Below are 27591 nucleotides of genomic sequence, written 5' to 3'. Positions count from 1 at the left end.
TTCTGTGTGAAGTGACTTATTAATAAGGGCAACAAAAACGAGAAGACAAACCTCGAGTTTCGTCTTCTCTTTGTTGGTTTGTCCGCTGACGCCCATTCCACATGTAAATCTGTGTGATATGTGAATTGGGACTTTCTCACAGTGCAAAATGGATCTTAGAAAGAATTTTTCTACTGCGGTTTCACTGCATACCTTAAATGAATCTCTTTGTCGCATTGTTGTATTGTAGTTCCCAAAATTCTATAACTTACTCACGGATTCACATTTCTGAATGGAAGCAATAACATTGGAATACCGTTTGTTGGTCGTAAAGACGTTTCATGGAAATTCTGGTCTTATCGTTGTGACGAGACGCGCGTTCGACAGCACATCTGGTGCAAGAACAGGACCACCCGCAGTGACCATATTCCGGTAAGATAACAGTACAGAACTGAAGTTAAATTATGATGAAGAAATTTGAATGTCCTGTGATACAGATTTTATGTAATGTTTTCCCCCTTTTTTTTAACAGGTACATAACATGATATGAAAAGACAGGATTCATACATGATTCCGGGAAAGGGCAGACAGAACGAACAGCCCAGCCTCTTTTGTAGACCTTGACAACGTGGAGCGAGTGCGAACCTTATTGCGTGAGGAGCCCAACACATCGACAAGAAATGCAGCACAACAGCTTCGGATGTCAGAACGGTCTCTCCACGGGATACTGAAAGATAAACTTAGCCTTTTTCCCTCCCAGAATACAATGGTGTCAACCTTTGAAGGATTGGGAAGTGGAGCGCTGATATTCTTTTTTACGTGTAGTGACTGAGGGCTCTGAAAATGTAATATTCGATACAGCTTGCTTAGTGCTGAGGCCCACTTCCGTCTCCGTGGGTGCGTCAACAAACAGAACAGGTGCCACTGAGCTACTCAGAATAAACACGTTCAAGCTGCTGCTCCATCTCATCAAGAAAAAAGTCACTGTCTGGTGCGTAATCAGAGTACAATGGATTATTGGATCCAGTTTTGTTGAGGGACCTATTGCAGCAGACAGAATACAGACAGATACTGCATGAATTTGTACCGACTGCACTACAAGCCCAAATGTTCTGAAACTACTGGTTCATGCAGGGTAGACCACAACCACACCGTACTGCAGACATCTTCGATTTCTTTCATAGGATGTTCACAGATCACATCGTTGCACAGCAGACTTCAGCACTCACTGCAGATGCTATGGAATGGCTTTCTTATATTACCGATCTCAACTCGTGTGATTGTTTCTTATGGAGTTATCTGAAGGACGGAGCCTTCAAAGGTGCACCTGCAACACTCTAGGATTTGGTACTGCAGTTTCCAAAGAGATTCACTCAGCCTAAAATGACGTTCTTCAGAAAGTAATCATGGAATATAGTTAAAGTCTCTACACATTCGTTACTGCAGAAGGAAAGCAGTTTGAAAACTTTCTGTATGAAAGTTCATGTTTTCTGCTGTAACATAAATATTTAAAAAAAAGAATCTTTCACCCCATATTACGTCATAGCAGACAAAAACTTTCTTACACCTGCTTTGCGACACACTGCACTAGGAGGATATGTTTGCTTGCCTACACTTGAAAAATGAGATAAATATCGAAACTACGTATTGCTGGGGAATAAAGTACTGATGGAAATGATGCCTTTCTTGGAAATTATGCAATTGTAAACCGAGATTTACAGTCGACGCAATTACGTTGCACTAACGTCTTATCATATTATTTTAATATTAACACCACATGAGACACTACTTTAATGTCGTATGGGGGAAGATTGGGTGTTATCGCTATAAACAAAAACTATATCTGGCTTCGTGAAAAACCCGCAGTCGATATATATTGCTTGCAACAGTTTTTAGAAATTACCCACAGTCGTTTATCTGTGGTCTAAGTTTATATCTTTGAAATTTAGTATCTCTGCAAACAAAAGAAATAACTAAGAATCTGATGTAAATATTTTTGTGGGTCACCTATGCGGAATAAAATGATAAAAGCTTGTTTTGCTAGTGAGTAATCGAATAGATGCTGAAAAAATAAATACCCATCAGTGGCATTGTAAAACGAAGAAAAATGAGTACCCGAAGTGCAAACTCACCATGACCAACAACGGCAATCGTAGTTATTGGTTACTCACTCTTGTCCTGTACCATGTAGCAGTATCCGATAGACCGCTATCATCAAAGATAGTGACAGGTGTACGAGCAACTGGGGAAGTGGCACGGGAATCGAAGGCAGTAAGTGGTCGCTGGAGCGTCAATGGCGGAAAAGGAACGGGCCACTTCGCCACCACGGTAGGAGCTTTCAAGTACTCCGCCGTTATAAACGTTGAAGCAGTTCGGTGTTCGGGAGTGATCGTCGCTCAGATGTGGGTACTCACTTCAACCCAGTGTTTTATCAGACAGCAAGGTAAGCTCTAGTGAGTTTAAATTTTTGTTAGTGTTGAGTTCAAGTAGGAAAATTCTCGTTCTGGTGCTTAAGACTGTTTTCAAGCCAAAACTGCCCTAACTTTACAACGTAGGCTAGTGGTGTACTGAAGTGCTTTTTGCAGCTATGTTGTGAAGTGTGATGGGAAGGAAAGAGGGCTTGTCCGATGGCGGATCTATGCAGACAATGAGCGAGCGACATTCTCACGTCAATGTTTCACGACATACGTCATTTTAGTACAGTGGAAATAGGCATATATTTTGACAACCAGTATTACGGATTTACTCTAAGCTGTTCTATTAGGCCACAAGCTAACCACAACGTCACATCTCGTGACATATTCGGAAGAAACAAGTAACATATGTGACAATAAACATTATTAATTTAATTTTTGGGGTTAAAACTGTCGTATTCCAACTTAATTTAGGGCTAAGTGGGATTACTGAAAAATAGGATACAACCCGTCGGCATTGATTACTGACGTCAGAAGTTACCAGAGAAGATGTACTGCACAGATTTAACAGCAAAGACGACTGTTGACAAACAAAGGAATGCAGGAGAGAGAAAACAGATGTTAGACATACATCACGTACATCCATATTTCGAACAAAACGATAGGTTGAGTCTTAGTATCCTATTCTTCAGTTGACCTATGTAGGTCAGCTGAAGTACGGGATACAAATTTTACAGTTGTTGCTTTTTTCGCCTCTCCTACTACAAGCATCCAGTTCTACCGTTGATAATAGTACTAGCAAAGGCGAAAAGACCGACTTAAGTAAAGGTTGTATCCCATACTTCAGTTGACCCGTATAGGTAAAGTGAAGCATGGGATACAAATTGTTTTTCGCCTTCGATAGTAATAGTGTCTACTGAAAAGTATGATAGTAGTACTAGCGACAGCAAAAAAAAAAAAAAAAGGAAAAGAAACTCGACAACAGTAAAATTTGTGTGCTGTACTTCAGTTGACCCATATAGGTCAACTGAAGAATAGCATACTACTAATAGCGAAGATGAAGAAACCAACATACTAACATTGATATGCTATAGCCGAGATGAATTACGAAGGTAATATCCTGTTCTTCAGTTGAGATATGGAAGTCAACTGAAGAACAAGAGAATAGTACTGCGAAGTAGAAAAAAAGCGATACACGAACCATTTGTATCTTATTCTTCAGGTGACCTATGTTGGTCAACTGTAGCATAGGATACTAGTGATAGCGAAGGCGAAAAATAGCGACATACGTAACATCTGTGTCCCGTGCTTCAGTTGATCTGTATGGCCAACTGAAGAACCTTCCTAGTTCAGCTGCGGTAGAGGGTGCCAATGGTACAAATGTCGCTTTTGTCGTCTTTGCTAGCGCTAGCGTCCTATTCTTCAGTTGACCTTTATAGATCGTATTTCGGTGTTTTCACCTTCGACAGTACTAGTATCGACTGAAAAATATCGTATTAATACTAGTATTAGCGAAGGCGAAAAAAGCGACAACTGTAAAATTTGTACACCCTACTAGAGTTAAGATAGATAAATTCATAACTAAAAACGAAAATCAAAAAGTGAAAATTATCCAGAATGAAAACCAATTCTTCCAAAACATCTCAAGCTCAGTAACGATGAAAATAAGTACCGAATGAATTGGAACGAACAAATGAGTTAAATTAATGCAAGCAACAAAGACTGAACCAATGCCTAGCCCTGCTTTTTAAAACACATTCATTTATTTCAGTTTAGAATGATGAAGCCTCGCCACGGAAGATAACCGATTTATCATCTATGAGTCGAAAATAATATCTATGAGTAAACCATGACGTCATCGGTCAAAGCTGATGGGTTGTATCCACATTCTTCAGTTGACGCGGCTAAGCTGCAGATCAATCTGTCACCCCAACAAGGAATGTAAGCTTTCACACTCGTTGGCCTCGCCAGCTCACAACCAAACTGTCACTATTTAGCCTAACCACAACCTCGTAATTCGTAACTTATTAGAAAAAGAAACAGTCAGTATTTGAGATATCGAAGGCTATAAATGTTATGACACCGTAGTAAATCGTTACACATTGGAGAAAAAAAAAACGGTCGAATGTATGTGTGACAAGCAAGATTATAAACTTCACTGCTACGCGCGCGCTGTGAAATTTTTAATGTTGGCGGCCACAAACATTCCATTGCTTCCATTTAAGCAGTGCTGTTAGCCGCTAACCTAAACGCAACATCAAATTTCGTGACTTTGTAAGAAAAAAACGGTCAAATATTTGTGACAACAGCGAAGGAAGAAACTGTTTCTAATTTCTATTTCGGCGCTTGAAATTCATTGTCTGTTTTCTCACCTCACCTTGATTATGTGGAAGTATCATCCAATTGGTTACGAGAAACTGATGCGTGTCAACATATGAACAGCAAAGAAACACCGCCACGCCGCCATTGGACCTGATCTAGACTTTAGGCGATCAGCATAATATGTCTAACGTGCGGGCGAGAGCAAAATGCTATACTACCCAACGGTTTTGGCCAGTGATGTAACAGCTGCTGCGGCGTCAATATTTGGTCCCCATTTTGAACTGTATTTTTGTACAAGGTTATATGTTGATATATTGTCACTGATGCTGTTTACTGTTAATTTAACTACAGCTGTAGTTCTTTCTCTCTCCTTTTTTATAACCCCGACAGTTCATGCCCCGTCCTAGCTGTGGTAGCCCCCTCGCGCTTGTCTCTGTTTTCAAGTGTGTGTCCTACTGACGAGTCTCACGATGAGGCGACCTGTCTACCTTCATGCCCTAGATACTTGAGGAGAATGGAATAGCAGCTAAAACAGCCACACGTTGCCTGCGGGAGAGCGGATACAATAACCAAATTTGATGCAAATGATTGCCTCACGGAATTTGTTGGTGGGCGCGGGGGAGGTGTGTTTGCTCTTTTCCCTCTTCCCGTGCTCTGCCATGTATTTTAAAATTTTTGTGCATATGTTTTATTTATCTAACTGTTTAAGCTAGTAGGCTTTCTAGTCCGTAAAGGTTTCCATTTCCTCTCCCCATTTTAGACATAATGAAGCTGATGACGTTTCTTTGTGTGTACTTTAGTACCATTGGCAAGGTATGCGTGCGGAGACTGCATTTCCGCCACGGGTATCTGCTGCTTTCGCGCCAGTATCCGTTCCTCGTAACCGGATACATTTTCTAGCTGCCAAGCTTTTGTCAGGTTTACAACTATTTTGCGTAAGTTACTATGACGTTAATTTTTCAACCACGGGACTACATACTGTAGCTGACGACTTTTCTTTTCTTATCCCTCAGTACTTCACGTAAATTCCAAGTGGAATTACGGGCTGACAACCTAAGTCCCTTTTACCTCATCATCGTTATCACCATCGTCATCATCATCATTTGTACTGTCATAGAATCGTTTTCTTTCCCATACATATTTAAAGTTCTCAGTGGTATAACCATTACACTTTACTCTTAATTCATACGAACATTTGTAACTGTATGTCGCTGTCTCCACTTGAGTTATACACCTACGTATATAAAGTATATATTGCAATACACTCTTCAATTTCTTCACGGTAAATATATGTACTCTTAGTTCGTACTATGTTTCGTTGCCTCCACTCCACTGCAGACCTCCTTTTACGACACTTAAATGTTTTATTTTCAATAAATGTTTCCTTCGTCTATCTGTGACTAGGTATATTTTTAATACATTTTTTAATACGTCAGCTTTGTTTAATTTACGTGCGAAATTAATTATGTGCATCACGAGAGAAAGCAAGAACGAGAAGGCATACCTCAGAACTTTCACATTCGTCTACTCATTGTTGATCTGTCTTCTGACGACCATGCCATGATCAGATATGTATAATATGTGACTTTTGATGTATTCTTATTGGGAGGATGTGTCTGAATATGAACATTTGAAAATGAGCCAAAGCACGAATCTAATGTTAAGTACTAAATAAAATATTGATGGAAATGATGCCGTACTTTGAGGTAATATATTTGTAAGATAGAGGTTTATATTTTAAACTACTAAAATATCCAGTACCTTGTTCGTTGGTTATGGAGTAAAAAGCTGAGAAAAATGCAAATTGTAAGAAATAAAGATGGGACCTGGATATTTGGAATCAAATAGAAGTGTCTGCTACCTTCAAACAGAGTATTAGCTAACAAATGATTGACATAAGCAAGAGAAATGAGTCGAAGGATGAAAGGATAGTATTGAGAGTAGAAACAGTGAAGTGAATAGAGGAACAGATAGGCACAAACCTATGCTCAGCAGAAAATTGTGGGATAAAACATTAAATAATAAGTGTAATTCATGAAACGAGGAAGTATACAAACATTAGAAGTGGAGCTGGTGAAATAGAATATAGATATCTAAAGCATGAAATTGACACTAAGTGCCACTTGGAAAGCAAAAATGGCTAGTATAGATAGATAAGGAAAATTAAAGATACTTTTGGAGATAAGGGAAGCAGCTGTATGAACACCAAGAGATTAGATGGTAAACGAGTACTGAGCAACAAAGAGAAGTCTGATAAGTAGAGGGAATATACAGAAGGCCTATATCAAGGCAATAAATTTGTAGGCAGTATTATGGGAAGGGAGAAAGAAGTGGATGTGCGACATGGAAGAAACTGGTGGAACACTGAAGAAGGCACCTGGAGTAACGACTTTCCCTCGATATTATTGACATCCTTAGGAGAAACATTAGAGACAAAGCTGTATAGGTTTTGCTGGTAGGATATACAAGACAAGTGAAACATCTTCTGACAAGACTCGTCTATTCACTGCTTCAGTTACTCACCTTCATCAACTGTGGTGACGTTTACGTCACTTCTGAGATGAGGCGAGACAGAAAAAAAGAGAGATGGCGGAGCGGTTAGCACAATGGGCTCCCTTATCTGGTACCATGTTGTTGTTGTTGTTGTTGTGGTCTTCAGTCCTGAGACTGGTTTGATGCAGCTCTCCATGCTACTCTATCCTGTGCAAGCATCTTCATCTCCCAGTACCTACTGCAACCTACATCCTTCTGAATCTGCTTAGTGTATTCATATCTCGGTCTCCCTCTACGATTTTTACTCTCCACGCTGCCCTCCAATGCTAAATTTGTGACCCCCTGATGCCTCAGAGCTTGTCCTACCAATCGATCCCTTCTTCTGGTCAAGTTGTGCCTCAATCTCCTCTTCTTAACAATTCTATTCAATACCTCCACATTAGTTATGTGATCTACCCATCTGATCTTCAGCATTCTTCTGTAGCACCACATTTCAAAAGCTTCTATTCTCTTCTTGTCCAAACTATTTATCCTCCATGTTTCACTTCCATACATGGCTACACTCCATACAAATACTTTCAGAAACGACTTCCTGACACTAAAATCTATACTCGATTTTAACAAATTTCTCTTCTTCAGAAACGATTTCCTTGCCATTGCCAGTCTACATTTTATATCCTCTCTACTTCAATCATCATCAGTTATTTTGCTTCCCAAATAGCAAAACTCCTTTACTGCTTTAAGTATCTCATTTCCTAATATAATTCCCTCAGCATCACCCGACTTAATTCGACTACATTCCATTATCCTCGTTTCGCTTTTGTTGATGTTCATCTTATATCCTCCTTTCAAGACACTGTCCATTCCGTTCAACTGCTCTTCCAAGTCCTTTGTTGTCTCTGACAGAATTACAATGTCATCGGCGAACCTTCTCCATGGATTTTAATACCTATTCCCAATTTTTCTTTTCTTTCCTTTACTGCTTGCTTAATATACAAATTGAATAACAACTGCACTGCTTCCCTTTCATGTCCCTCGACTCTTATAGTTGCCATCTGGTTTCTGTACAAATTGTAAATAGCCTTTTGCTCCCTGTATTTTACCCCTGCCACCCTTAGAATTTGAAAGAGAGTATTCCAGTCAACATTGTCGAAAGCTTTCTCTAAGTCTATAAATGCTAGAAACTAAGTACCTGGGTGTTAAAATTACGAACAACTTCAGTTGGAAGGACCACATAGATAATATTGTCGGGAAGGCGAGCCAAAGGTTGCGTTTCATTGGCAGGACACTTAGAAGATGCAACAAGTCCACTAAAGAGACAGCTTACACTACATTCGTTCGTCCTCTGTTAGAATATTGCTGCGCGGTGTGGGATCCTTACCAGGTGGGATTGACGGAGGTCATCGAAAGGGTGCGAAAAAGGGCAGCTCGTTTTGTATTATCACGTTATAGGGGAGAGAGTGTGGCAGATATGATACACGAGTTGGGATGGAAGTCATTACAGCATAGACGTTTTTCGTCGCGGCGAGACCTTTTTACTAAATTTCAGTCACCAACTTTCTATTCCGAGTGCGAAAATATTTTGTTGAGCCCAACCGACATAGGTAGGAATGATCATCAAAGTAAAATAAGAGAAATCAGAGCTCGAACAGAAAGATGTAGATGTAGGGGAGAGACTGCAACCCTGTCTCACTCCCTTCCCAACCACTGCTTCCCTTTCATGTCCCTCGACTCTTATAGTTGCCATCTGGTTTCTGTATAAATTGTAAATAGCCTTTCACTCCCTGTATTTTACTCCTGCCACCCTTAGAATTTGAAAGAGAGTATTCCAGTCAACATTGTCGAAACCTTTCTCTAAGTCTATAAATGCTAGAAACGTAGGTTTGCCTTTCCTTAATCTATCTTCTAAGATACGTCGTAGGGTCAGTATGGCCTCAAGTGTTGAAACATTTCTACGGAATCCAAACTGATTTTCCCCGAGGTCGGCTTCTACTAGTTTTTCCGTTCGTCTGTAAAGAATTCGTGTTAGTATTTTGCAGCTGTGGCTTATTAAACTGATTGTTCGGTAATTTTCACATCTGCTAACACCTGCTTTCTTTGGGATTGGAATTATTATATTCTTCTTGAAGTCTGAGGGTATTTCGGCTGTGTCATACATCTTGCTCAACAGATGGCAGAGTTTTGTCAGGACTGGCTCTCCCAAGGCCGTCAGTAGTTCCAATGGAATGTTGTCTACTCCGGGGGCCTTGTTTCGACTGAGGTCTTTCAGTGCTTGTCAAACTCTTCACGCAGTATCGTATCTCCCATTTCATCTTCATCTACATCCTCTTCCATTTCCATAATATTGTCCTCGAGTACATCGCCCTTGTATAGACCCTCTATATACTCCTTCAACCTTTCTGCTTTCCCTTCTTTGCTTACAACTGGGTTTCCATCTGAGCTCTTGATGTTCACACAAGTGGCTCTCTTGTCTCCAAAGGTTTCTTTAATTTTCTTGTAGGCAGTATCTATCTTACTCCTAGTGAGATAAGCCTCTACATCCTTACATTTGTCCTCTAGCCATCCCTGCTTAGCAATTTTGCATTTCCTGTCGATCTCATTTTTGAGACGCTTGTATTCCTTTTTGCCCGCTTCATTTTTGCATTTTTCAGATTTTCTCCTTTCATCAATTAAATTCAATGTTTCTTCTGTTCCCAAGGATTTCTACTAGCCCTCGTCTTTTTACCTACTTGATCCTCTGCTGCCTTCACTACTTCATCCCTCAAAGCTACCCATTCTTCTTCTACTGTATTTCTTTCCCCCATTCCTGTCAAGTGTTCCCTTATGCTCTCCCTGAAACTCTGTACAACCTCTGGTCTTTCCGTTTATCCAGGTTCCATCTCCTTATATTCTCATCTTCTTGCAGTTTCTTCAGTTTTAATTTACAGGTCATAACCAATAGATTGTGGTCAGAGTCCACATCTGCCCCTGGAAATGTCTTACAGTTTAAAACCTGGTTCCTAATTCTCTGTCTTACCATTATATAATCTATCTGATACCTTTTAGTATCTCGAGAGTTCTTCCATGTATACAACGTTCTTTCATGATTCTTAAACCAAGTGTTAGCTATGTTTAAGTTGTGCTCTGTGCAAAATTCTACCAGGCGGCTTCCTCTTTCATTTCTTAGCCCCAATCCATATCCACCTACTACGTTTCCTTCTCTCCCTTTTCCTACACTCGAATGCCAGTCACCTATGTCAATTAAATTTTCATCTCCCTTCACTATCTGAATAATTTCTTTTATTTCATCATACATTTCTTCAATTTCTTCGTCATCTGCAGAGCTAGTTGGCATATAAACTTGTACTACTGTAGTGGGTGTGGGCTTCGTATCTATCTTGGCCACAATAATGCGTTCACTATGCTGTTTGTATTAGCTTACCCGCATTCCTATTTTCCTATTCATTGTTAAACCTACTGCTGCGTTACCCCTACTTGAGTTTGTGTTTTTGGCCCTGTAGTCACGTGACCAGAAATCTTGTTCCTCCTGACATCGAACTTCACTAATTCCCACTATATCTAACTTTAACCTATCCATTTCCCTTTTTAAATTTTCTAACCTACCTGCCCGATTAAGGGGTGTGACATTCCACGCTCCGATCCGTAGAACGCCAGTTTTCTTTCTCCTCTTGAGTAGTCCCCACCCGGAGATCCGAATGGGGGACTATTTTACCTCCGGATTATTTTACCCAAGAGGACGCCATCATAATTTAATCATACAGTAAAGCTGCATGCCCTTGCTTTCAGCCGTTCGCAGTACCAGCACAGCAAGGCCGTTTTGATTATTGTTACAAGGCCAGGTCAGTCAATTATCCAGACTGTTGCCCTTGAAACTACTGAAAAGGCTGCTGCCCCTCTTCAGGAACCACACGTTTGTCTGGCCTCTCAACAGGTACCCCTCCGTTGTGGTTGCAGCTACGGTACGGCTATCTGTATCGCTGAGGCACGCAAGCCTCCCCACCAACGGCAAGGTTCATGGGGGGGCTTACACACTCCAAAACGCTGTTTTCGACAAAAGTTAATGTGTCGAGAGGCACGTATGTTTAATGTTTTTAGCGCTGGTATCAACGGAGATATCCAAGCGAGTACGTTTTAAAAAAAAGAAACTATATACTTTTTGTAAATGCATTGGATGGCTCTTGAGAAGACAACTACAGTGATGTAGCGTTTGTTAATGTTGAGGTCGAAAGCTGTCATAAACAAATTCGAGAAATATTCTAGAATGTGAGAGCTGGTGGCAGGAAACAGCATTTGTGGTGCAAACACTGCCAAGCAGATGTCTAGGACCGAGCTGCGTAGTTGTACACTGTAAGAAAGGCATGCGCTACGAGAATAAACGGAGCAGAATTTCCTCTTGAACCAATTTACGACCTAGATGCAGGTTCACCTACGAATGTTGTATATGGAAATACGACATAGACTAGAATCTAGCGTATCACAAAGGGCTTAGGAAAACTGTTTCACATTCTTGTGTCCTCCCAGATTTGCTTGAGAAATCAACTGTTCATTATTCAAGATGTCTTACAAGCTGCAAAAAGCAGCTACTGCATTAAGTACCTAAGTGTTAGAAGGAAAATTTAACCTATTTTTTCCTCTACGTGACTGTGTGCTTCAAAGAGGTAAAATACATGCTGTCGGAGAGCTGTCTCTATCTTCACTGCTCTAAATTATATAATATGGGACATATTCGTTGAACTAAACATTTTATTAAAAAATACTTTGGTGACCACCAGTACACCGCAAAATAAACATTCTGCTTAACGGAACGTCTTCTCATGTGGAACGTAAGCACGTAATGACGGTGTCACCAGCTATGTGCAACACAAGCTCTCGCTTTATTTGACATTGCAGTGCAGTTTCCTATACACTTAAATGAAATAAACAATTTCCTGACAGTGGTTTAGTAACCACCCAAATCACATAACATAAATTTTTGGCCGCACGGAATTAGCCGAGCGGTCCAGGGCGCTGCAGTGATGGACTGTGCAGCTGGTCCCGGTGGAGGTTCAAGCCCTCCCTCGGGCGTGGTGTAAGACGCCGTGCTCTCCTGGCCTTCATCGCTCACATATTCTGCCCTCACAATCGTATTCCGCCCATCAAGACGCTTCATTCGAACCCAAACCTGACAAGATAAAGTCAATGATGTATGAATTCATGTAAACGATATGCAAATAGCTAGTAAATCGCAAATGCGCTCTGAGATTGAAATACTCGAGGCTGGCGTACACACACACAATCAAGACACGACGGCCGGCCGATGTGGCCGTGTGGTTCTAGGTGCTTCAGGTTCGAATCCTGCCTCGGGCATTGATGAGTGTGATGTCCTTAGGTTAGTTAAGTAGTTCTAAGTTCTAGGGCACTGATGACCACAGATGTTAAGTCTCATAGTGCTCAGAGCCATTTGAACCATTTTTGAGCCAAGATACGGCGGTCGCAGGGGCTTTTAGTTCGGGAGACGCAAACCACACGCTGGGGAGCCGGTCCCTTCGGAGGGCGACTCAGCCTAGGTCGGCCGGTGACCGCCCATGGAGCAGACAGCATTGGCCCGAGTGAAAGGAAGGACGACCGCGTGTTTTGTTGAAAAGCAAATTCCGCTGCATTATGTGGGAGCGCCCAGCCTGCGCATTCTTTACAACATGGCACGCAGTTTCAGAGATTTTCACAGGGAGATAGCAAACGCCAAACGCCGACGCTGCAGATTTCCGGATTGTTCGCCTTAAACGAAACATCATTCTCCCATTCTAGCAGAGCAATGCTGATTGGTAGACAATATTTCTGATGCCTTGAGCTGAAGGAGTAATGGAAGAGAGCGAAAGATATACCCCTTCCCGTCTGGCGTGGAAAGGGGCCGTTCCGTTGACGCTCTTGGAGCGAGAACATGTAACGAGAGCGTGCACGCTCGTACGTGTACTCAAAGAGCGAGGAACAAGTCTCTCCTCAGTACTGCACTGGGAGTGTGACTCATAGAGTCCTTGCAATTAAGCGTTGTTCACTTTGTTGGCCGATGCACTTATTGTGCAGTGTGAATGGACAGAGTTATAGTTAAACGCCTGGGAGCGAATTTTTGAGTGGCATTGTGGTGGACTGGTTATCTGACCAGTGTACCACGCCAATAGTTAGACTATGGGCGAATGGGAGTCCTTGACTTCTTCAAGGCGTAGTGAGAGTTTGATTGGTGAAGGTTAACCCAGATAAAACGAGAGTTATCTTATTTGTCAGCAGCGGGCGGCGCAGATAGCAGTCATCGCAGCTTACGGTATTGTGCGCTACACCTCTTGCGAGCCCCATATTTCCTCCACAAAAGTACACTTCACTATATTTCACATGTGACAGCCTCGACTGTACCTAGCAACATTCTAACAGATAGTTATTCAAGTTTGCGCGGCTCTTAGGCATTCTGCCAAGTCAATAACAATCTTAAACTCTGTATAGAAATTTCATTAGCGAATCTTATCCTTGAGAGGTAACTTCAGATTCCGAAAAGAACCCAGAAATAACTTGTTCAGTTCATAACTAAAGGTGCCATTGTCATTTCTCAGATTTTTAGCAAACTAAATAATAATTTTCGTTAGTTTTATGTTTTTCTTATACTAACTAGCACTACTCCAGTATTCAAGTATCCCAATAGGTACGTAAAAAATTTTGCGAATTTTTGTGTCATTTCCTTACAGCGGACGACTCCAGAAGATATTTGTTACTGAAAGTTTTTCAGGCATTTCTCTTTAGAACGTTAGGAGCGCCTGTCTGACTTCTGTAGTAGTGTGGGGGTGGAAATTGTATCTTGCAGGAGCCACAGGGTAAAGGGTTCATCTCAGATTAATCTGATGCGCAGAATGACAGAATAGCACCCACAGGCTCATAATGGGTGTGTCGGTGTGTTTGTCCTTAGGATAATTTAGGTTAAGTAGTGTGTAAGGTTAGGGTCTGATGAAACGGCTCTAAGCAGTATGGGACTCAACATCTGAGGTCATCAGTCCCCTAGACTTAGAACTACTTGAACGTAACTAACCTAAGGACATCACACACATCCATGCCCCAGGCACGATTCGAACCTGCGACCGTAGCAGCAGCGCGGTTCCGGACTGAAGCGCCTAGAACCGCTCGGTCACAGCGGCCGGCTAGGGTCTGATGACCTTAGCAGATAAGTTCCATAAGATTACACACACATTTGAACATTTTTTTGACCATACATTTTGTCTTCCAAGAAAACCTTTACCCTTTATTTAAGCAAGTGTTCAAGCTGTTGATCATGGACTGAAATGCACATTTGCAGTTGCCGTTCGAAAGAATGATGAGCACATGTAATTACAGTGGATGACATGACAGAGCATGCACTGGCGATTCGACGTCACATATCGTCTAGCGTAGTTGGGGCTTCGTCATAGGCGCATCTTTGCATCGAAGCAGGATGCGAATGTCACTCGTCTGACTGATTCCACATTCCTTTGGCAACATGTCTCGTACGACTGAACGGAGTCACTATCGTCATAGTCAAAACAGCTTCTTATCGTTCTCTGTCAATCGCAGTCTCGTTTCTTGTCCTCTTTTTGACGGTCAGACAGCCTGTCAGCACTAGTGTCTTAATAATTCGTGCAGCCGCCTGGAGTGTCGGACATTGGCGATTCGGATAGATAGCCCTATACCGCTGTGGTGATTTTACGCCAAGTATATTCAGCTTCTCATTCTCTTTGTATATGTGTACATGCAACGAATATTGAAGCAGCAGTTATCTGCCTGCAGTGCACGGAAGTAAACAGGCAAATGGGTTGACATTCTGACACAGTGTAGCGCAAGACCTCCACTTGGGGGTGTTTGCACAGCAAATGTCGTTTCTGGCCGCTGTGCTCATAAATTCTAGGAAATATATCGAATTTTTTTCTACAGGCTTCAACGTCAACATTAACAAACGCTATATCACTGTAATCGGCTTCTCAAGAGCTATCGAATGCAGTTATAGTAAGTATATGGGTCCATTCAAGAAAATGTAGTCGCTCGAATATCTCCTTTGATGCTAGCCTTAAAAACATTAACCAATCAAAAACATACCTGCCCCTCGGCACTCTAACATTTTGCCGAAAACCGCGTTTCGATATGTGTAACCTTTCACGAAATAAAAGAGGTGTTACGTCTTACGTAACTCGCCCTGTATTTCGGTAGATAAGACGGTAGCTGAAGCATAAAAAAAGGCACGCAAAATTAGGGTCGTCTTATACGACAGATATGGAGCATAGATTTAAAGTTATATAAATTAAAACCATTATAAAATAAAATAAATCACTCACCAATGTATTTAAAACGCTGAAAAATCCTCACGATCATCATCTAAGGAAAGCAGCTCCGAGAGTACATCCTCCGTTTCGTTGTTGAGAACCTCGTCACATGTGTCCTATTTGCACGTTGTGAATCTATTTCCGCTTTGTCATCAGTATGTCATAACGAACAGTCCTCAGTTCCATTCATAGTTTTGGAAACCGCACACTTCTTGAAGGTTTTGATCACTGTTTCCACTTTCACTTTTTCCCTTGATTTGATCATGAAATCACACAAAACATCAGTTGACGCAGCCCGCATAGCTCCACCTTTCGAATACGGCTTTTCGCCACTCATCATGCAATTGTTCCATTGTTCACACACGTGGTATTTGAATGTTGTATACAGAGAGACGTCTGAAGATTGTAGCATCGGAGCCATACCCCGCGGTATAACAGCAATTTTTGTTTTGCTTCGTATTACGTGATTTTTGGAACTCTCAGTTACGTGACTGCCAAACCAACTGTCACATCAACAAACTTGGTTAGAACACCTGGTCGTCTCTACCTGTTCACAATTTTACATCATTCTCGTCCATTCATCCCTTTTCGTGAAAGTGTACAAAACTGTCTGCTGAAAATTTTATTTTAGGAATGGTTTCCCACTTCAAAATGACCCTAGGTTTATCATATCGAAGTTCATAGATGCTTCATCCATATTTCCAATATAAGAGAGGGGCAAGTTGTATTTTGGCCTCATACAAACAAAAACCCATTAATAGTGTAACTTTACGGTCAGTATCTTTCGGTAATTTCTGTGAAATTTTTTTTTCTGCCGTATTACCACACTTTTTGCGTTCTTGAAACGAATACACCAACCTACTTTGCTTCAAATTATTTGCCGTGCTCAGGATTGGCTCGTGGCCAATTCAAGGCAACTAATCATACTTCTTGTAACAACACAGCAATTCTTCATCTGTTCTTGTATCCATTCTACAACGCTATTTTCTATATCTGGCCAGCAAGCTATTCCTCTCCTCAAAGAACACTTTTTCATTGGCATATTTTAAATAGCATCTTCATTCTTCCGTCAGTCTGTTTCATCTTCTCTGTTATGTCGAAAGTCATAATTGCAGTGCGGCTGTTCAATACTGAAGCCTGTTTTACGACCTTTAACCTTTAACTTGAATCTTCTTCTTATTTCCTTGTTTTTGTCGGTTCCATAATTAGACACACACTTTACAAATTTTACGTCGTTTACACTTAAGTACAAACTGTTTGAACGCATAACATAACCTACAAAAATAGTTGTTAGCTATACATAATAGTTAATCGTTTGGCATGTGCTTCTACAGGCAAAACCATAACAATGTTGTAGGCTTTTGCTCTATGACGTAGGCAACAGTACCAGTAGTTTAGCAGTACAAGTCGGGTATGTCCGCAAAACTGAATAGCCAATATGATTCTAACAAATACTGAAAGTCATTGTCCGAATCTGCGCGCATCCAGGTGATCACTGTTCTAAATTATATTTACAGACCATTGATAGTCTGAGGATCGTCGGGCGTACGGCAAAACCACACATCTTTGTCGAAAATTTGTACCTCGCCTTATCCGCCGAAATACACGGTAGTTGTTTAGTGTTCTTCGTATAACTCTGCTGTTTGTGCATCTCCTCCATGAAGAGATGTATGGAGGCACAATGCAGTTATTTAGCCAGTTGTACATTTGTATCTAAGTGTTGCCTTTCTTTCGCTAATATACCTCGTCATTCCAAACATTTTCGATGCTAGATTTGTAAAAAAGTAGATAAAAGTCAAGATGCTGGTTTCAATACTTCAGGTGCTCTACACAGTTTTCTCGAATTGCGTATAATTCACAGAACTTTCATCCTTCATGAGGATCTGTCAGAAAAGTTTTTCTTAGGGACGTTACTCAACTCTTGCATCGGCTTAAACGTCGTTATGTCGTCAGAGCGTTGACCGTCGAGATATAGTTTAAATAAGCGATTATCGATTACTTAAGCAAAGTCGATAGCGACACCTTAAACAGACTCTTTGATCATTACCTAAATAGATCTTTCGTAAATTCAATTGTTTTTAAATAGGACATGTTTTTAATAGAAGCACGGCAATGCTGATTACTTGCTCATTTCGTAGGCACAGTATAATTCTTCTGAAATGGTATTTTCGTATCCATGTAAGAAATCCATAGGCCCTATGGATCACTATATCATAAGAGGTTTCACGGGGATTTACTCTTTTGGCTAATTGCAACATTGGATCACATATTGACAAATAGAGTTGTTAGGCAAAATCAAAATCCACTTAAACGGCTGTTTTCAAGAGTAACATTCATGCAGACGATGATATAGAGATAATTTTTCACACATACAACTGAACCCAAACACATGAGGTAAATAATATTAATAAAATTTTAATTACAATATTAAATTCTCCATAACTTTGCAGATATGTCTGTCTCGAAAAATCCAAGAACTGTTTTGAAACTCACACAACAGTTCCCTTAAAATGAGATAATTGACACGTCATTTTACAGTCATTCTAAAGTTCATAAAAATACGTTTATTTTATTGTGCTAAGATGGCAGAACGAGTCGTAGAAAAATACTGACTCACATATTGATGCTACCACGTTTGTATACATTTCGACAGATTTTAACGTACGAAAGATAATCTCTTCTCTGTTGAAACTAATAGAAATTGATAGTGCTGGCACCATGCAGTTTAATTATTCTATGAAATACATATTTATCCTTCGCTTCTGTGATCTCACATCCCTGAACCTTCGGAGGAAAATATCTATTTATAGGTTTTTAAGGGATGCAACGGGCATTTCTGAGTCGATGTTGAGGTAGATCGTTAAGACTTCCAGTACTTCATTTTTGTGAAGGACTGCCAAAATTAAGTTAGCAATAGTGCAAAAACATGGCCGGTGGTTGTGGGAGTTGTGAATTGTGATATGTGTTTTCTGATAAACCAAGTACTTTGAATAAAGTTTTGAATTATTAGTTGATACATGGAACACAGCATCGTTAGCAGAGGTGAACTCTAGGACGAATCTCCTGCAAAGGACTGCAGCCAGTTTAGTTCATCATTGTTATCGATAAATACATAAAACGTATTTGTGGCGTTATTTATGAGGTTGTAGAATTTAATTGTTTATAGACCTCAAATTTTAGGTAACGCTACACCCTTCATACGAATTCCTGCACCTTGTCGATTTGTGGTAGGTTCGTATTTATAACACCAAGTCTTGTCACCGATGTTGGTTTTTTCCAGAAACGAACTGTCCGTGTTTGGCATTTTAGTCAAGTCGTGGCAGGTATGCTCATGGCGTTGTTTTTGTTCCGGAGTCAATCTGTGTGGTACAAATTTTGCACATCCTTTTCTATTCATCAGAACAGTCCGGAGAATGTTTTGAACACATGATTTATAGATGCTGCTCCGTTGCGATTTGTGACAAAAACAATGTTGACACGTTTGCAGTTCCATGCCAACTTCTTATTACTACCTTCCCACAAATGACTGGTCGAATGCACGTCTGCTATTTAAGGTTGTTAAGTTGCCGCCATAGTAGTCACCGTGCTGACGTCGCCGGCACGCCAGGAATAAAATCGGGACGTTGTGGACGGATGGTTTATGTGATATATAAGTGTTATTTTCCCATTCCTGCCTTATTGTGATTCTAAATTCAGCTGACGCTCTCTGTCCGTACTTACGCCGCTACAGCACACATATCAGCATTAATTTTCTTCAAGTCCCGTAACTACTTTTTGGCACCTGTAATGACTTTTATTTCGACCTGACATTTCGTTAATTCTTATTCTAAATCTTGTCCTTTGTTGGCGAGTCTCTTCACTTTCCACGTCCTAATCCTTACTGGACATGTTGAGCACAAATTCTTGCCCTGATTATGACAATTTACTACAGAATAACCGTTTGACATAATAATTTATATTTCATGGCGTTACATAGGTTACTGTTACTAGTTTTTTTTTTAAGACCACTTATGTTAGTAAACCTCAACGTGTGCTCCCTTGGTAGCTCGGAGAATGTCGAGACGGTATTCCAGTTCCCGCCAGGTGTTTTGTAACATTTTTTTTCTTTCACAGTACCCGCATCAGCTTGTATCCTAGCCTTCAGTTCGTCGACGTCAGCAACTAGTGTGACGAAGACTCTGTTCTTGATATAGCCCCAGGAAAAGAAGTCAAGGGGCGTAATGTCTGGAGAGCGGGATGGCTAGGGTGTTGGACCGTTCTTTCCGATCCGCCGATTTGGAAACGTTATCCTTGGTTGATATTGTTTTAACCGTGGGGCAATGAACTGTTGCGAAACGTCAAAGTAGCGGCAATGGATTTTTCTGCGGAGAAAAACGGTCCAAAAACCTTGTTATGCATAAGGCCGCAACAAACATTCACTTTCTCGCTGTCTTTCTGTAACTTCACAGTAGCATGTGGAGACTCTGAGCCCCATATACGGACCTACTTACCATTCTACTGACATGAAAGGTGGATTCATCGCTAAAGCATATGCTGTTTAAGTAATCGTTAATGCCATCAATCCTGTTGAGAATCTCAGTTGCAAATTCAGCACGTGTCAGCAAATCATTCGGTTACAAGGCCTGCACGATTTGCACTTTTTAAGCATGCAACCTAAGCCTTTAATGAAGAATCTTCACCACACCTGCTTGCGGCATTTGAAGTTAACGTGATGCTGGACGAGTTGATTTTGAAGGACTCCGTTGAAGCGACTGCCGAACACGATCATTCACACGAGGCCTGCCAGTTCGAGGACGATGTTCAACGCTGCCTGTTTCGTTAAACGTTGCATACCATCGCTTTACTGATTTAACGTCAGGAGCGTTGCGTCTATAAGAAGCCCGAAATTTACGCTGAACACTGATGGGTGATTTCGTTTCGTGAAACCAAAGCACACATTGCGCTTTTTCCTGCTCTGACGCCATTTCGCCAGCAACTAACGTGGCCTAACTGACGGCGTCAGTGTTGTGGAACACTAACGCCATCTATTGGTCAGAACAACTAGTAACACTAACCTGTGTAACGGTATCAGATGTAACTTATTATGTCAAACGGTTATTCTGTTATAAATTTTTATAATCAGGACAAGACTTTGCGCTCACCCTGTATTTTCAATATCACGTCTTTTAACCATTTTCGTTGCACTAGTTAGCTTGACTGAATAAAACCTTGTATTTATCTTCCTGAATATTATAGAAAGCGAAACGTTCCCTGGTCGCGTTTTGGAGGCTACGAAAAGTAAGAAGAATGGTGGCGCTGAAATATTTGAGAGCTTCTACAAGTCCGGTGGCGTATTTCCTCCACTACGCGCTTTTACCTCTTCAGCCAATTCCACTGTTCGGAAGGACTCATTTTCCGCCACCTCTTCGGTTTTGACAAGGTGCTGCCTACTGAGCGAACTGAAGTACTGGGAACCAAACGTTCTCTACAATTTGTGCAGGAACCAAATGCAACGAACAATAGCGAGCAAAATGAGATCAACAAAGAAAAGGCTGTTAAGGCGATCGTTTGCGCGTGGGACGTGCGTAAAGCGGGAGACTCGCGTTCGAGCCCCAGTCCGGCACAAATTTTCATCGCCGTCTTTCCATGATGCAGCAGGAGGTCGACCATATTCGCAGCAGCGGAAACATTTCATTAGAAAAGTTATTTCTCCTAGACACATTCTTTCTTATTATATATATTTTTAAACAAAACTTTTGTAGACAACAATGTGCTGTTTTGGTTTCTTAGTTATTGTCAGTTTTCACAGAAAACAGAAGGGTTGCATTTATAGCCTAATCTGGGGCTGTCATATCCAGTTGGGACTTCGTCGGGACACATTTTCTTGACAAAAGTCCACTCTTTTGTGTAATCTTCCGAAAAGTGATACTTCCTCTTTCCACCCATAGAGATTTTCGTAAGGTACGATAAGTTTATTAGACGGTAAACAGTGGACACTAACACTTTAGTCATAAAAGTGGACGTCACTGTACACTTCACGCCATATGTACACGTAAACACGTCTTCAAACATTACTAACTTGCATTCATTATTCGTATTACGTTTGGAAAGAATCGTTTTATCGGATCGCTATTCATATCAGAACTGTCCAATTCTTCCGCGTGTCGGTGCTTAAATAGTTCCAGCTCCGTATCACTAGACCTGCCTGCTATTTTATTGAATGCTGGGGCTAGACCTAGAAGATACCTGCACCGTCGATAAAGGACATACAACATCATGTGTGAGACGACCTTGCCAACATAAGCAAGACTAACTAAGGCTGCATTCACATGTTATGACGTTACTTTAGTACTTGAGGCAAGCTCGGAACAGTATTTTGCAAAATCCGGGACAAAAGTAGGTCTTGTCAGGATGTCGGGACAAGAAGGTCCATAACGTTGACGGTCCCGATACACCGGGATGAGCGGCAATCCAAGCCGTATCAGCTTATCATTAGAATACTACTACGGAATATTAATTTGCAATGACAATAGAAGACTCAATTACAAATAGAGAGGGAGAAGCAGACGAACAGAGAAGGGAGGGACGGAAATGTACATAGAGACAGGGAAGAAGGAGAGGAACTGTGAGAGGGAGAGGGAGAGATAGAGAGGGAAGAGGAGGAGATGGGTAAAGAGAGGAGGAGGAGAAGGTGGACAAAGAGAGGAGCGAGAAGGATATTGGGACATATATCCATATTCCACACATATTCACAGGATGACAATTATTGAACTGTATGGAAAGAAACGTAAATTAGTTACAAACTGCGGCATGCGCACACATTGTTCAACATGTAAACAGATATTCGGATCTAGGTTACGACGTGTTCGATACGCCTGCCATCATTGGCGATGATGTGGCGCAGACGAATAGCGAAATTCTGCACGCCCCGCTAAAGTATCGGAACATCGATATAGTCTATGCCCTCCTGAGCGGCAGTTTTCAGCTCAGCAACGGCCAAACAAGGGAGTCGCACGTGTTCAGAGCCGCACAACATGGCGGCCCATCGAGGTCCACGCATATGGCCCGTGCGTGCCCCAGAGCCAGAATGCGGTCCCCAGGACATCACTCTCCTGCTTCGATGGGGTCGAGCTCCGGCCTTCATGAACCACGTCTTGTCGAAATCATGTCACTTTGGATGATGGGGATGAAATCGTCTTCCAAAACCTTCACGCACCTTTTGGTAGTCGTTGCGCCATCAAGGACTGTCGCTCCGATTATTCCGTGAGTGGACATTGCACACCGCACAACACCCATCCAAATGGAAGTGGGCCTCTTCGCTAAACCAAACCACGCATGTGCGTACTAATTCCCATCATGCCCCGCCGCCAACCGCGCAGTTTCAACGTCCTAATGCAAACCGTTCAGAAGTTATGACTTTTATTTCATACACTTCAATAATTTTCACCCTGTTGTTGTTGTTGTCGTCTTCAGTCCTGAGACTGGTTTGATGCAGCTCTCCAAGCTACCTTATCCTGTGCAAGCTTCTTCATCTCCCAGTACCCACTGCAAACTACATCCTTCTGAATCTGCTTAGTGTATTCATCTCTTGGTCTCCCTCTACGATTTTTACCCTCCACGCTGCCCTCCAATGCTAAATTTGCGATCCCTTGATGCCTCAGAAAATGTCCTACAAACCGGTCCTTCTTTTTGTCAAGTTGTGCCACATACTCCTCTTCTCCCCAATTGTACTCAGTACTTCATCACTAGTTATGTGATCTACCCATCTAATCTTCAGAATTCTTCTGTAGCACCACATTTCGAAAGCTTCTAATCTCTTCTTGCCCAAACTATTTATCGTTCATGTTTCACTTCCATACATGGTTACACTGCATACAAATACTTTCAGAAACGACTTCCTAACACTTAAATATATACTCGATGTTAACAAATTTCTCTTCTTCAGAAACGCTTTCCTCGCCATTGCCAGTCTACATTTTATATCTTCTCTAATCCGACCACCATCAATTATCGAGCACAACCCATGGTTTCTTGAGATATGACTTAAACTGCTCGAAAATGTCGATTGATACTCAAGCGGACACTATAAAAGTCATGCACGGTCTGTATGGATCTGTGATGTAAGCACATAGCAGAAATACTGCTGGAGTTACCACGGCGCTCTGTATATGTTGTATACATTACACTTCACCCTGTAGCAATAGCGAAACATTGCTAGGTTCCCTAGTACGTAATAATAATATAGGAAGTCGCTCGCACGTCAAAACAAAATCCTTCATTTCGATAACATATGAGTAAAATTATGGTTATCATCTCTGTTTAGCGTAGCATATCACATGATGCCAGCTTTAGGGGTAGGGCTGGGGCAAACGATACTAGCGTTCGAATAGGGGCTCCAGGATTCTCGTGATAGCGCAACGGCAACGCTGTATTGGAGCGTCGGGCCTGACCTTAAACAGTCGCATGCTTGTCGTCAGTACACGACATGCAAGAGAAAGTACAAACCAGCGAAAATAACGAGTCGTATTTGTGCCAAAAAAACTGACTGCTCCATTTCGTGAAACACAGGGAAAAATACCATTGAGTCTTGCCACTGGACAAGTTATTGTTGTATTGGAACAAGTTGACAGTAAAAATACTCGTGTAGCTCGTGTCAGTGTGGATACACAGTCATTTATGGGATACTTAAGTACTGCTAACAGTTAAAGACATGATGTTGTCCTACAAAAATCTTTACTTGACTCCGAATCCAGGAAATTGTGTTATTTGGTTTTGTCAGGCTCTAGTGATTTACCAAGTGGGTTTTAAATTTATAAAAATAGTATTTAGATCCTTATTCACATATTAAAACAAGAGCTAAAAAAGCTAACCGCCTTTAACCAGCTTGAAAATAAGATTATGACATTCATATGAAAAAAGAAACTTAATTAAGAATAGACTGCCGAATAAATGAATGACACTCGTGGAAATGGAAAAAAGAACACACTGACACCGGTGTGTCAGACCCACCATACTTGCTCCGGACACTGCGAGAGGGCTGTACAAGCAATGATCACACGCACGGCACAGCGGACACACCAGGAACCGCGGTGTTGGCCTTCGAATGGCACTAGCTGCGCAGCATTTGTGCACCGCCGCCGTCAGTGTCAGCCAGTTTGCCGTGGCATACGGAGCTCCATCGCAGTCTTTAACACTGGTAGCATGCCGCGACAGTGTGGACGTGAACCGTATGTGCAGTTGACGGACTTTGAGTGAGGGCGTATAGTGGGCATGCGGGAGGCTGGGTGGCCGTACCGCCGAATCGCTCAACACGTGGAGCGTGAGGTCTCCACAGTACATCGATGTTGTCGCCAGTGGTCGGCGGAAGGTGCACGTACCCGTCGACCTGGGACCGGACCGCAGCGACGCACGGATGCACGCCAAGACCGTAGGATCCTACGCAGTGACGTAGGGGATCACACCGCCACTTCCCAGCAAATTAGGGACACTGTTGCTCCTGGGGTATCGGCGAGGACCATTCGCAACCGTCTCCATGAAGCTGGGCTACGGTCCCGCACACCGTTAGGCCGTCTTCCGCTCACGCCCCAACATCGTGCAGCTCGCCTCCAGTGGTGCCGCGACAGGCGTGAATGGAGGGACGAATGGAGACGTGTCGTCTTCAGCGACGAGAGTCGCTTCTGCCTTGGTGCCAATGATGGTCGTATGCGTGTTTGGCGCCGTGCAGGTGAGCGCCACAATCAGGACTGCATACGACCGAGGCACACAGGGCCAACACCCGGCATCATGGTGTGGGGAGTGATCTCCTACACTGGCCGTACACCTCTGGTGATCGTCGAGGGGACACTGAATAGTGCACGGTACATCCAAACCGTCATCGAACCCATCGTTCTACCATTCCTAGACCGGCAAGGGAACTTGCTGTTCCAACAGGACAATGCACGTCCGCATGTATCCCGTGCCACCCAACGTGCTCTAGAAGGTGTAAGTCAACTACCCTGGCCAGCAAGATCTCCTGATCTGTCCCCCATTGAGCATGTTTGGGACTGGATGAAGCGTCGTCTCACGCGGTCTGCACGTCCAGCACGAACGCTGGTCCAACTGAGGCGCCATGTGGAAATGGCATAGCAAGCCGTTCCACAGGACTACATCCAGCATCTCTACGATCGTCTCCATGGGAGAATAGCAGCCTGCATTGCTGCGAAAGGTGGATATACACTGTACTAGTGCCGACATTGTGCATGCTCTGCTGCCTCTGTCTATGTGCCTGTGGTTCTGTCAGTGTGATCATGTGATGTATCTGACCCCAGGAATGTGTCAATAAAGTTTCCCCTTCCTGGGACAATGAATTCACGGTGTTCTTATTTCAATTTCCAGGAGTGTAAATCGTATTAAAGTGACAGTTCCTACTGTAAGAGTAAATTCCAGCAGTAAGGCCCGTCGTGGAGGTACTACAAAAAACGCGATACGTGCTAAAGCTCGAGGATTAGACTGCATCATGAATGGTATATTTTATTGATTCGTTAGTTTCCGTTGTTACGTGCACATACTAACTGTACCACAACGGATAGTGCAGTCCGTGTTTCACAGTTACTTTTATTATGAAGATCTATATCACATTAGAAACGCTAAGCACTTCGTGCAGACAGAGCCACTCAAGTCGCTGAATAGTGGAGCGACCGAATTATCGAGCACAACCCATGGTTTCTTGAGATATGACATAAAACTGCTCGGAAAGGTCGATTCATACTCAAGCGGAACACTATAAAAGTCATGCACGGTCTGTATGGATCGTGATCGGAGCACATAGTACAAGTACCTCTGGAGTTACCACAGCTCTGTGCATATGTTGTCTACATTAAACTTCAAGCCATGATTGTCACGCCATCTCGGGGCTACATTATTTCTTTAAGCTTTCTGCGGAATTGGAAGCTTATAATGTTACACTTATATCTTGTGTTTATTCGTAATAGCAATGGCGAATTACTGTTGTATGCTACAAGCGCAAAGAGAAATACATGAAAGGAGAATAAGTTTGTGCTGTATGAGTACTTCAGCGTACTGTGCTGTTGGTCCCATTTTGAATAAATATTTTAAATCAGTTATTATATGGCCAAAATATGTAGGATTTCCTTTGGCCATCTCCTGGAGTCATTCCTGATATCGAAAGCCATCGTGGTGTACACACACTTAAAAGGTAACTGAAATACGAATCTTGAAAAACGTCATCGAATATCAAAATAGACATTTCCCTCTTGATACATTTGTGATAGCTGATACCTGCGTTATCTGTGGCCGGTTTTTTGTTTTGTTTATAACAAAAACGTAAATATAATACAGTATTCTGTAACATGAAGAAACACTTTTGTGTTTTACCCTAAAGCAAAATGTTGTTGAAATGTTTGAGTCTTGTTTGAGAGGATATTTTGGTCAAAGCAGAATAAATACGGTATATAGTACTGATAACTGAGAGTAAGTAATTAGTTAAATGAGTGCCAGTTGCCCTTTGAAATGAACATCTGTCCAGCAAACGAAAACTACAAAAAACGGAATGTAGTACTATGTGAAATTTTAGAATATATCTTTAATACATTCTGCGCACTCTCCTAATAAAGATCACGTAATTTTTCTTTTTTGTTAGAACACTGGCATCCACAGTCCTAGGTAATATATTCTGTCTTGCAGATAAGTCAGCGGGAAATCTATAGATTAAATGTGTATCATAATAATGGCGAACAGGAAGAAGACAGACAAAACACAAACATGCACACAAGGTGTAATAGTTGGAGTACAAACTCGGTTGCTTTGTTCAATAGTGCCTTCTGCTTCTTGTGTTCATCATTTGATTACAACGTGACAGCTAACTTCTTCGTGACCTCATGTTGTGCACTTACCTTCATGCTGCTACATTTGTCAATCACTCAACAAATGACAATAAAGGGCAACAATAAATTTTACAACAGATCACTGTGTTACAAATTCGTGCAGTCTCTCTTTCTCTCTCTCTCTCTCTCTCTCTCTCTCTCTCTCTCTCTCTCTCTCTCTCTCTCTCTGTGTTTGTGTGTGTGTGTGTGTGTGTGAACGCTCTCCAAGGAAAG

The sequence above is a fragment of the Schistocerca gregaria genome, chromosome 6, assembly GCF_023897955.1.
Source record: "Schistocerca gregaria isolate iqSchGreg1 chromosome 6, iqSchGreg1.2, whole genome shotgun sequence".
Taxonomy (NCBI): Eukaryota; Metazoa; Arthropoda; class Insecta; order Orthoptera; family Acrididae; genus Schistocerca; species Schistocerca gregaria.
The sequence above is the reverse complement of the archived record's forward strand: the minus strand, read 5'-3'. Positions refer to the sequence as shown.